Genomic DNA, 12,703 nt, shown 5'->3' with positions numbered 1-12,703 from the left:
CAACAGGGTGGCCTTGCTGTCAGGGTTCCTCAAAGCCATAATTCGTATGTAGCAGTCATCCACTGCAGTAGTAGCCCTTGGGCGGCCTGAGCGATGCACGTCATCGACAATTCCTGACTCTCTGTATTGCCACCATGCCCCAGCAACACCGACTTGGTTCACTCCGAGACGCCTGTACACTTCCCTTGTTGAGAGACCTTCCTGGCACAAAGTAACAATGCGGACGCGATAGAATCGCCGTATTAACTGCCTAGACGTGGTTGAACTACAGACAACACGAGCCCTGTACCTCTTTCCTTTTGTAATGACTGGAACTGATCGGCTGCCGGACTCCCTCTGTCTAATACGCACTGCTCATCCATGGTTGTTTACATCTTTGGGCGGGTTGAGTGACATCTCTCAACAGTCAAATGGTCTGTGTCTGTGATACAATATGCACAGTTAACGTCTGCCTTCAAGAATTCTGGGAGCGGGGTGAAGCAAAACTTTTTTTGATGAGTGTAAATACAAAATTCTCCAAAGTACAAGATATGCTGGTATATAGAATAGGTGGATATCGCAGGTAATAGGGAACAAACAAGCAAGTGGAGTTAGTTAATGACTGTGGATAAAGGGAAAAGCTCAAGTGGCTATTCATAAGTAAAAGGTCTTAAAACTTAACACAGTAACGAAATAGCAATAAGGATGGAAGCTTTAAAGGAGTAATCGAAGAGCAGATAAAGCGAGGATGAGCTTCAGACTAGTAAAAGTGCTTTAGGCTTCATGACCTTAATGATATTACGAAATAGGGTAGATCATTAGTTGCTGTTTAACAGGTACACTCCGCTGTGGCATGTATCAAACGCTCAACATCACTTAACCAAAGCAATGTTACTGGTAGAGGCTCCACATTGTGGGCCAACCCAGACGTCGTGCAGCAACAGAAGTGCCGTCTCAATAGTATGAAATCACGTCTTAGCTCCGGGCCCAGGGAAGAGTAATGCGTCGTCTGCTGCCAAAACTACCCTGCCAACAAACTTCAGAAGTGAACAGTAACATGTCCAAATAAGGCAATTGACGAGAATGCCTGAGACGTAGGGCATATAAACTTGTTGCGGAAGCGACGGCACATACAAGTTACAAGCTTAACACTCCTAAAAATTATTTCTAAATGACATGGCGAAATACCGGGGCCCGATAATGCAATGACCAGGGAATACTCATCCATAAGGGTACCTTGCCACCGACACAGACTATGTTACAATTTTAATTTCATCAGTTCAATTTATAATAGAGAATATTCGTACTCTTGCGCGAAATATAGCCTGGAACAAAAGTTACACAGAAGCAGAACAATAGTTACACCCAAGCACTTGAAGGAGCGTTTATATAACCAGTCCAATTCCACATTAACACAGACGTAGCCTTACAACAACAAGTAACAACAAAATATAAACAACGCTTCGCTCAGAGGAGTAGTAACGTCTAGGATTCCAAGCCGAGGTATTATTGCCTCCAAACGGTACAGGCGGTCTTCGAGGTGCCGGGGCCGGGAATGTGAAGACCAGATTTCACGCGACGTCCACTACTCTTCCTACAGCTCGCCGCTATCAGTCCTTAAGCCAGCCAGGAAGGCTTGCCTCCGACCGATTTAATTACTCACGGATTCTCACGGTACGTATCGGACAGCAGGTTGGTGGTTTGGCGGGCCCTGGTACTGGCAGGTAGCTGGAGGGCACGTTCCTCGCAAGTCGTTTCTCTTGGGAGCTCCTCCTTGACTTGATGAAATTAAATTTCTAACATTGGAGTCAGGACCTACTACGCAAGGATCAAACGTACCACAAACCCTCATCAACCTTCAATATACAACGGGTCATGGGGCCATAGATCTAGTGGTAAATAACTAAGAAAACCTCCAGAAGACACACCTGCACACTAGATCGTTCTTGTTTCCCACCCACGATCTTGGGAAAGGATCCACGGAAAAATATATAAAATATCCAATCGGTGGTAGTAGGACATTGTTAAAACTAGGAAGCACACGTGTTCTAAGAGTCTCAGAGAGTCTTCAATCTCCTTACATGAATTCCCAGTTGCGAATAAGGACCACCAGCAGCTGTAGACTGGAATGACGACCGTGAAATTTTGTGCCAGACCGGGATTCAAAACACAAATTTTCCGCCTATAGCGAGCCATCTCCTTACAGTTTCGCTATCCGTTTACGGCTCAGTGCCAGACCCAAACTTTCATATTTCGTCATCTATGGTCAACGACATACATGCATGTCCAAAGGAACTTTCCATCGTACTCAGAATACCACAGGCACTGCAGTATCGTATCGTCTTCAGTCTCTGCTTCGGAAACCACTACCGCATAAATTTTGAAGAAAATCATCGGCATTAGTGGCTGAAGACTTCCGGCATAGGAATCCAACCTCATTCTACCAACGGCGTTGCCAAATTAAGCTGAGAAGCGGAGAGTTTCTGGGGACATGAGGAGGCATGAGGAGGCTGAAAGTAATGGAAAACACTGAATTAAAGAGTATCAGTCGTGAAGATCTCTCCATTGGCAAAACAGTCCCCCGTAAGTACCCCCAGAAAGGGATTGCCAAGGGGGCCGTGACCATTAAAAATATTGAACAACCAATGCAGAGCTAACGTTTTAATGTTAGAAAGGAAATGCTAAGCCTCCATCTAGATACAATGCAGGTCACTGAATTGAAATGAAAAGTAGACAAAGTTTCTAGTCAGATGTTTGTAAGGTAATATCAAAAGCAGCAGAAGATGCTACAACGGGATTCGGATTCATTGTGAATAGCGAGGTGGAACAGAGAGTGAGTTACATGCACAGTTAAGTGCTGGGGCTATTCTCATCGGAATCGACGGCATACTAACATCGAAAAGAATAGCTCAAGCATACATGCTGACCTCGCAAGCAGATTATGAACGGATGGAAAAAGAATATGAGGATATTGAACGGGTAATTCAGTACGTAAAGGTAGACTAAAATCTAACAGTCATGGGGGATTGGAATGCTGTTGTAGTGAAAGAAGTTGGAGAAGTGGTTATGAGAGAATATGAACTTACTTGTAGGAATGAGAGAAGAGAGAGGCCAATTGAGTTCAGCAGTGAATTTCAACTGGTAGTAGCCAATACTCTGTTCAAGAATAACAACAGGAGGAAGAATATTTGGAAAACGACGAGAGATATGAGAAGATTTCAATTGCATTACATCATGGTCAAGTAGAGATTTCGAAATCAGTTATTGGATTGTAGGGCTTAGGGGCAGATACGGACACAGTTTAGTAATGCCGAAGAGTAGGCTGAAGTTTCAGGGACTACTCACGAAGAACCAGAGCTCTAAGAAGTGGGACGTGGAAGTACTAAGGAATAAAGAGATACGCTTGAAGTTATTTGAGGTTATAGAAACTGCGATAGTGAATGGCTCAGTAAGCAGCTCAGTTGGAGGTGAATGGAGTTAACTAAAAACGGTAGTCACAGAAACCGGAGAGAAAATCTTAGATACAAGGAAGGTAACTGCGTAGAAACATGAGTAGCAGAAATAATAATAAATTTGATCTACGAAAGAAGGAAGTACTAAAATGTTACGAAAATGGCAGGAATATAGGAACACAAATCACTTAGGAAGCTAAGGGGAAATGGCTACATGAAAATTGTAATGAAATCAAAAATTAATGATTGACAATAGGATTGTGTTAGCATACAGAAAAGTCAAAAGAATCTTCAGTGAAATTAAAAGCAAGAGCGGAGACCTTCAGTGTAAGCATTCGCTGATGATATTGCTGTTAGCAGTGAAGGTGAAGAAAAATTAAGGATCTGTTAAATGTATGAACACTCTAATGATTAGGAAACATGGATTGAGAGTAAATCAGAGAAACGTGTAAGTAATGAGAAGTAGCAGAAATGAGACCAACAAGAAACTTAACATTATACAGGTGATAATGAAGTAGATGACGTTAAGGAATTCCACTTCCTAGGCAGCAGGATAACCCATGACAGACGGAATAATGTGTACACAAAAAGCAGACTATCACTGTAAAAGAGGGCTTCCCTGGCTAAGAGAAGTCTGTTGGTTGACTGAATTTTTTGATGTTGTGAAATCACTAGGAGCGATCCGTTTTTCTTGGCTTAAATTTTCTAAAGACAAGATAGCATGAATACTTCTTTATTCAAGAATAATAATATTTGAAGATCTGTGTATGACAGCCAAGTTTGTCCAAATAAAATGTTTGTAAATAAAGAAATACTTATGTGATCTGAGCTATAGATAATTTTCATTATGTGTACTAGAATCAAATATAGGTCCAAATTTGAGGAGGAAATTTCTGAGAACGTCATTGTGTAGCGGTGAAACGTTGACCGTGGGAAAACCAGAACAGAAGAAAACAGAAGCATTCGAGATGCGTTTCTACTGAAGAATGTTGGAAATTATTTGGAGTGTTTAGGTAAATAATAGGTTTTCGTTGAGTCGGCGAGGAAAGGAATGTGTGAAAAACACTGAAAAGGTGAAGGGACAGGATGATAGGACATGTTAAGACAACAGGGAGTAACCTTTATGGTAGTAGAGGGAGCTGTAGATTGCGAAAACTGGTGAGGCTCAAATTTGTTAAAGGAACAGCCCATGCTAATAAACCTGGTCACCCATTTCTTGTTCCCGGAAGGAGGAAATTTACACAAGTTGAGAGTACGTTATTGATCAGTTCTGACGCTCTCTTCTTACACCAAAGACTACAACATAGAGATTGGCATACATCCAGTAAATAATAGGGGACGTACGTTGCTATATTACTTTGAGATGGAAAGTTTGGGAGCGAAACAGAATTCTTGGCGAGCCGCATCAAACCGGTGCTTGTGCTCTTCTTGAAACCTAGTTTCTGCAAGACCATAAGTAACACTTAAGCTTTAGGTTCATGTAGCCAGTACTTCGTATCAAATCCTCTAGGAGCATATGATATTGCTATTCTGCCTTCTGGCTACTCCTGCAGCCACCGCATCCATTGAGGCATTTGTTTGCAGGGAGAATTGATTATCAATGTCCGACATCCTCAAGAGAGGGGTACCGACCACAGCCTCCTATAAGCCCTAGAATTCTGCTCTTTTCGTTTCTCTCTACTGGAATTTACAGCCTTTTTTTCGAAATTTAGTCAGTTGCCTGTCCAGCTGTACGTATCAGGCAAATTCCCAAAAACTAGCCTTTTCCGAGAAACGTGCTAAATACTTAGCATTCCTGGGAGGAGGGCTTTCTCTAATGCCCTTAGTTTGTTCAATATCAGCTTCAGTTTCGCCTCCGTAGCACGGTACACCCAAGAAGCGACATGTAAGGGAGTCCAACTCTAGCTGAATCGGCTGTCCCACCTTTCTAAAATGCAACTTCACTCCACTATTCCACATGTTCTTGCCAATGTTGGTGGAAAAATCATGTTATTCAGATAATAGTATTTTTAATATGGAAACCTTAGCGGCTCATAGTTGTTAATTAAGGATTTTAGAGAATGAAGTGCACAGCAGAGTTTGAGCAGTCATTCACCATTAATTGCACATAAATTATTTGTTTATAAGGTTTTCAGAATTAAAACAAGCAATATACTTTACACGAAAATATAAAGATTCTATGAATTAGAATAAAGGTTACAACTTTAAAACAACAGTTGAACAGTATATAGCTTTGAGATAGAAACAATTAATCATTTAATTTAAATGAACTTAAAAATTTGTTTGAGTGCTTCAACAACAACTTCTTGGAGGGTAAAATATTTGTTGCACTTCATTTCACATTAGTCACATAATGACAATTTCAGCAAGTAACCAAGCCGTACAAAGACCAGTTCCCAAAATTTATTTACTAGAGATAATGAGACCCAAAGGATGCAATCATGCTAATAATAGTTGGCCACATAAGGAGCAAGATGATGGTAATAAAGGTCAAGACCTCGATCCAGACAAACGAGGGGATCACATCGCCTGCTTATTAAAATGTTTTTCAGCAATACGTTATGATTGCTATTAACAGGAACGAGAAACCGTATACTCACAGCGAATACCACAGGCGAAGTTGTTCAATTCTACCAACATTTATAGGAAAACATCAACATATGAAACTATCTTTAATTTAGAAAAATAAAAATATAGGAACAGTATGAAATACACGAATCTCAATATATAACGCTAAGGTACGGTAACATATAAAATTAAAACAATTTCGTTTAACACAGAAGTTAATGGGCAGTTGGAAACCTCAAACAATTAAAGCAAACACTCAAAATTTTGTCAAAACCTCTGAAGGGTAGTAAGATGGATTACAACTTATCTTGCGTTTGGATTCCATGCACGGAGCGGGACCCGATAACATATTCGCAGACAACATCTCCGAGTACACAAATGGTAGACACAGTTAATGCCTCGATAACCTGACTGCTCGACAGCTAAAGGACGGACACTGTTCTGCTACATTACGGGTGAACGGAACATGGATCACAAGTCCCAACCAGGCCCGAAAACTCACCGCCGCGTGTAGCAGCACGGAGCCCATGTACGATTAAGTTTCGAGTACACTGCATACATCAGTTCATATTAAATTGCGGAGACGCCTAAAGCGTCCACACTGAATTAGCTTAACATAACTAAGCGAAGAACACCCACCAATGAGCCCCTAAATGTGGTAACATAATTTCAACTGACTTAGTGGACGAGATAAAAAAAACACATGCGAAACTAAAGCTAAATCAAGTGAACAACCCTAGAAAACTTACATCTTAAAACGCTTGCCTGAAAATTACATTTATATTTGCCGTAGTAGGCCACCGACAACGGAGAGACGACGGCTGGGCGATAAGGGGCAGGTGTCAAAGATTTCGCCTCAGGGCCTGTTACACATTTAAAAAAAAGAACTAAACCTCATTCTCGGTTTTTATTTTATGTTTGATATGATCTGATGTAGGGCAGTGGTTGAGCGTCTAGACACACTTCGTCGGTATTGCCTATGAATAACTTGAATGACTGTATGACAGTCAGCATAAGACTGGCGCTAAAAACGTATTTCGTTTACAAAAATAAAAGTTATAGTGATGCAAAAGGCATGACTGAACACTTGTTCCTGAAGGGCATAAGGAATGTAGGACAAGAAGAAACGTTATGGATGATTTAGTGCTTACTAAATGAAGCTGTGACGAAGTGCGCTGCTTTTCTTTGGATCACCTCTGTTCCCTCTGCCAGTCCTGTACGGTACGTACCCCATACTGCAATATTCAAGCAGAGATCGAACGAATGTTTTGTAAGCACCCTCTTTGTTAATAGACTGCCTTTCCTGAAGATTCTTCCAATGAATCACCGGCTGCTATTTGTCTTTCCAGCGATTAATTTTATACTACCATTATACTTTAAATCGCTCCGTACGGAAAATCCTCGATAGTTTATGGAGATAATTGTTACCCATGATTGTTCTGCAATCATGTAACAATACAGTTACGTTTCTCTCTATGTATACTTAGTACGACACTTGTGCGTACGTTGAGGGCCAGTTGTCACTCCCTGCACCAAGCATCGATCCTCTGGAGGTCTTCATCTACTTCGCTACAATTTATTAACATTACCTCTTCTAGGTAGACAACAGCATCATATTTGGAAAGTCTCTTGGAAGTTCCGTCATTGTCATATTGTGAAGATTATTGGAGCGATAACACACTCTTGGGATTGGCCAGAATTCCATTGCACACCTGAGCACCGTTCTTCACTGAAAATGATATGCTGCTTTCTGTTTGCAAGAAACGCTTCACTCCAATCACACGGTTGGTCTGATGGTACATAGGCCAGTAGTTTGTTCATTAGGGATCAGTGTGGAACATTATCGAATGCCTTACGGAAGTCAATGTACATAGAATATGCCTAGGCGACGGTACCTTCCGCCTTCTGTGTCCCTTGGACGAAGAGAGCGAGATGGGTTGAATACGATCATTAATTTGGAAATCTATCTTGATCCATACTGAGATTTTCAGTCTTCATAAATGCCATATTACACGATCATAAAAGTGCTCCAAAAATCTGGAACTGACTGACGTCAGACACATATACCTGTAATTTAGTGCATCTGTTCGACGATCTCTCATGAAAAAGGAATGATCTGTGCTTTTCTGCAAACATCAGGAAGGCTTCACACTTCCAAAGAGATACATTATACTGCTGCTACAAATGAGGCTTACTCTATGTAGAATCTCCTCGGAAATGTCCCACCATCCCACATAGGAAGCAAGGGTTACGTTCTCTTCAACCTCATAAGCTAGATCTTCAACATCACTGAACGAGCATAGGAACTGGAGGAAAAAACACCAAGTCACCCTGCAGGTTCAACGTCTTCTAGTATCTTAGCCACCCCCTCAATGTCAGTGGCCAGGATACAAATCGGGCAAACCCAGTTAACACACTCGCCAAATTGCTCGTTCATCCTCTGCTAACTCCCATAACGTAATTCAATTAAGATACCTATTGCCCATGTGGGAACCACTCGTTTACACAGCCGGTAGTGAACTTTCGTCGCAGTGGCCTCTTCCACAATGGCTCTTGCTATCCTATATACCACACTACCCGTAGCACATGGGTACATTAAGTGTAAGAGCATCCACATTACTCATCCTCACAGTATCAGATACGAAATCAGCAGAGATTCCTTACTTAACATTACTGCTAATGGATGGAAAACTGCATCTTTCACTTCCTACATACCCTTTTCAGGTATTCATTATCATCACTAGGCATGAACTCTTCTTTTACTAACGTGGTCAAGTCAGTCTTGCTACCTTTCATAGAAAACACTATTAATAATCAGAAATTAATATATCGAACCTTTCCAGTCTTTCAAATAACTCTTCTAATCAAGATATTCTCTATTCCATATCTATTCCTAACATATCATTAATATCGTTTTCATAACACACAGTTGTTCCTTATCACCTATGCATCTAACCCCGTGAACGCGATTTACACGCAGGAACTAGTCCAGACTACGAGGACTAACCTAAGCACTACTGATGTCCTAGTTCAGTACCTTTGTGAACATCACCAGGTCACCCATAACCAGCAGAAACATAACGTTATGGTGCAGCTCTGCCCCTGCAGTGACCAGAACCTAGCCGATGACTGTCACCTCGTAAGCGATCTCACCTTTTTTAAGACACGCAGTGCCTAGCACTTCCTTGACAGTCATGGCCGAAGGAGCACACAGAAAAGCAAGACATAGTCTCCTACCCATATGCCAACAGTATCAGGCTATTCCCACATCAGCACAACACAACCACACTATCCTACTATTGCCTAGGGTTTAAGTGGACTTGGGTTAGGGCTGAGCAGAACAGTAATACACTTTCACTAAAACGAAGTGTTTCTGTAGCCCATAAAGGCTTTAAACAAGGCTCCAGAGAATCGATTTAACAAAATGATTTCTGTCAAAGCATTAAATCCAAATTTTACCTTAATAAACACAACAGGGCAACAACATTAACAATTTAGAATGCTTTGCCCCAAGCCACTAATAGCCATCAAATCTGAGACAACTAAAGCATAAAATGCCAAAATAACTTTTAGGGTTAACTAAGACCATGGTACACAACTGGGTATAATGTGTACTATTTTTACTGTTACCAGAAAGCTACCGCAACAAGTTATACACAACTCCCGACCAAATTACCCATGCATACACCGTAATACATTATTGCCAAATAAGACAGACAATTGACTAGACTCGTAGCATAAGTAAGAAAATAATTTCTAAGCAGAATTAACAACTGAATTACAATCATGATGAAGATTAAACAAAAACATTACGATACATAGAGTTAATCATGCTCAACATGTGTACTTAACAAATGGAACAGCTCTCTGTCACAGGACCCATATCTGCACTGCTGTGATCCATCAGTGAACAGCCACAACTGGTCACGTGATAACAACAAACATCCATGAGGATATAGTCGCTAACAAAAACACGCAATCAAGAGAGTACATTTTATGAACTATAAGATCACCTGTATCCAACTGTCAGCTGCAAAAGCACTCAGGTTCTGCTCTTGCGACCACATCTTGTCCACTTGGGAACGGCCACCAACCTCTCCGCCAGTTTACTGTGACCACACAGGTGCCATGCTCAGCACAAACCATACTCACTTCCAGCTGACAGGACCGCAGTACACCAGATTCTAGAAGGGTTCGGCCACAGCACTGCCCGGAACTCCGTCGTTCATCTCCGTGCAGTGGATGAATACTCCACCGACCGTCCTTGCCTTTGATGCGGCCATAGCGGCGCACGCGGTAAGTGCGTCACCATGCGGTCAAACCTGTCATAGGCACAGCATGACACTCCTTGAAAAAGGACCCTCTGACGTCGGATGCATTAACCGTGCCCCTCGGTAAGGCTCAACGCAAAAAGTACAAGAATAAATATATGCGTTCGACAAGTATTCAGCCTTTCTTCGTTACCCCACAAAATATAATCTGAAACTGAAAAATGGTTCAAATGGCTCTGAGCGCTATGGGACTTAACATCTGTGGTCATCAGTCCCCTAGAACTTAGAACTACTTAAACCTAAATAACCTAAGGACATCACACACATCCATGCCCGAGGCAGGATTCGAACCTGTGACCGGAGTTGTCACGCGGTTCCAGACTGAAGCGCCTTTAACCGCACGGCCACACCGGCCGGCCTGAAACTGACGGATGAGAAGATACATAATATACAAAGAGAGAGAAAAGATGCAACAAACAAAGTAGTGTTAGCCGAATATGTAAACAGCATACAAAAGGCAATAGAATGTCAGAACAAGTTGTCCTCAGAAAGACGTAATATGTAAATAACTAAGAAGGAAACCAAAATCCCTATACGTGGTTTAGTTCCAATCGGCGAATGGAAAAACTGGTAGAAGCCGACTTCGGGGAATATCAATTTGTATTCCGTAGAATTATTGGAAAATGTGAGGTAATACTGACCCTACGACGTATCTTAGAAGACAGATTAAGGAACGGAAAACATTCGTTTCTACCATTTGTGGACTTAGAAAAAGCTTGTGACAATGTTGACTTGGATACTCTCTTTCAATTTCTGAAGTTGGCAGGGGTCTAATACATGGAGTGAAAGGCTATATACAATTTGTACAGAAACCAGATGGCGGTTATAAGAGTCGAGGAGCATTAAAGTGAAATAGTGGTTCGAAACGGGGAGAGACTGGGTTGTAGCCTATCCCCGATGTTATTCAATCTGTATGTTGAGCAAGCAGTGACGGAAACAAACGAAAAATTCGGAGTAGGTATTAAAATCCATGGAGAAGAAATAAAACTTTGAGGTTCGCCGATGACATTGCAATTCTGTCAGAGACAGCAAAGGACTCGGAAGAGCAGCTGAAGGGAATGGAAAGTGTCTCGAAAGGAGGATATAAGATGAACATCAACAAAAGCAAAACGAGGATAAAGGAATGTAGTCGAATTATGTCGGGTGATGCTGAGGGAATTAGATTAAGTAATGAGATACTTAAAGTAGTAAATGAGTTTTTCTATCTGAGGAGCAAAATAACTGATGATGGTCGAAGTAGAGAGGATATAAAATGTAGACTGGCAATGGCAAGGAAAGCGTTTCTGTAGAAGAGAACTTTGTTGAGATCGTGTATAGATTTAAGCGTCACGAAGTCGTTTCTGAAAATATTTGCATTGAGTGTAGCCATATATGGAAGTGAAACTTGGACGATAAATAGTTTGGACAAGAAGAGAATAGAAGCTTTCGAAATGTGATGCTACAGAAGAATGCTGAAGATTAGATGGGTAGATCACATAACTTATGAGAAGGTATTGAATAGAATTGCGAGATGAGAAATTTGTGGCACAAATTGACTAGAAGAAGGGAGCGATTGGTAGAACATGTTCTGAGGCATCAAGGGATCACAAATTTAGTGCTGGAGGGCAGCGTGGAGGGTAAAAATCGTAGAGGCAGGCCAAGAGAACAATACACTAAGCAGATTCAGAAGGATGTAGGTTGCAGCAGGTACTGGGGGATAAAGAATCTTGCACAGGATAGAGTAGCGTGGACAGCTACATCAAACCAGTCTCTGGACTGAAGACCACAACATCACAGTTTCAATTGTAGTCAACATGGATCTTGATGAAGAGAATCTAAAGCAAGTAATCCGATTTCAGTATATCGGTAGCAGAATAACAGAGGATGGCAGAGAGGAGAAATACAGACCGGCAGAAGCTGAAACGTTGTCGAACGGGACGCTACTATCACCGAAGAATATTAGTAGAAACACAAGTTGACAATACGACAAAAATAATTTTTTTTTTTAGTGTTGCCTGTAGAGTTTGCAGACATTGACAACAGAGGATCAACAACGAAAGAAATTACAGGTTTTTCAATCCTAAGGATTTCATGGTCAGAGAGAATGGCCAGTCTTCAAAAACATGGGATAGAATGGATCCTTGAGAAAACTATCAAGGAACTGCCATACCTCCAGTCCCTCTTTCATATGCCCACTTTGCTAAGAAATAAATAAAAGGAAATAATCTCCAAAGAATACACGACGATGACTAACAGTTCCGTACACCAGGCAGATAAAACAAGATCTGCAATTGCAAACATACACGAACGGAAGCAGCAAGGAAAGAATATTACAGTTAAGTATCCCGTCGATATCGATGTTATTAGAGACGGAGGCCAAGTTGTAAATAAAAG

Source organism: Schistocerca americana, chromosome 7 (assembly GCF_021461395.2).
Source record: "Schistocerca americana isolate TAMUIC-IGC-003095 chromosome 7, iqSchAmer2.1, whole genome shotgun sequence".
Classification (NCBI taxonomy): domain Eukaryota; kingdom Metazoa; phylum Arthropoda; class Insecta; order Orthoptera; family Acrididae; genus Schistocerca; species Schistocerca americana.
This window is presented reverse-complemented; position numbering follows the sequence as displayed.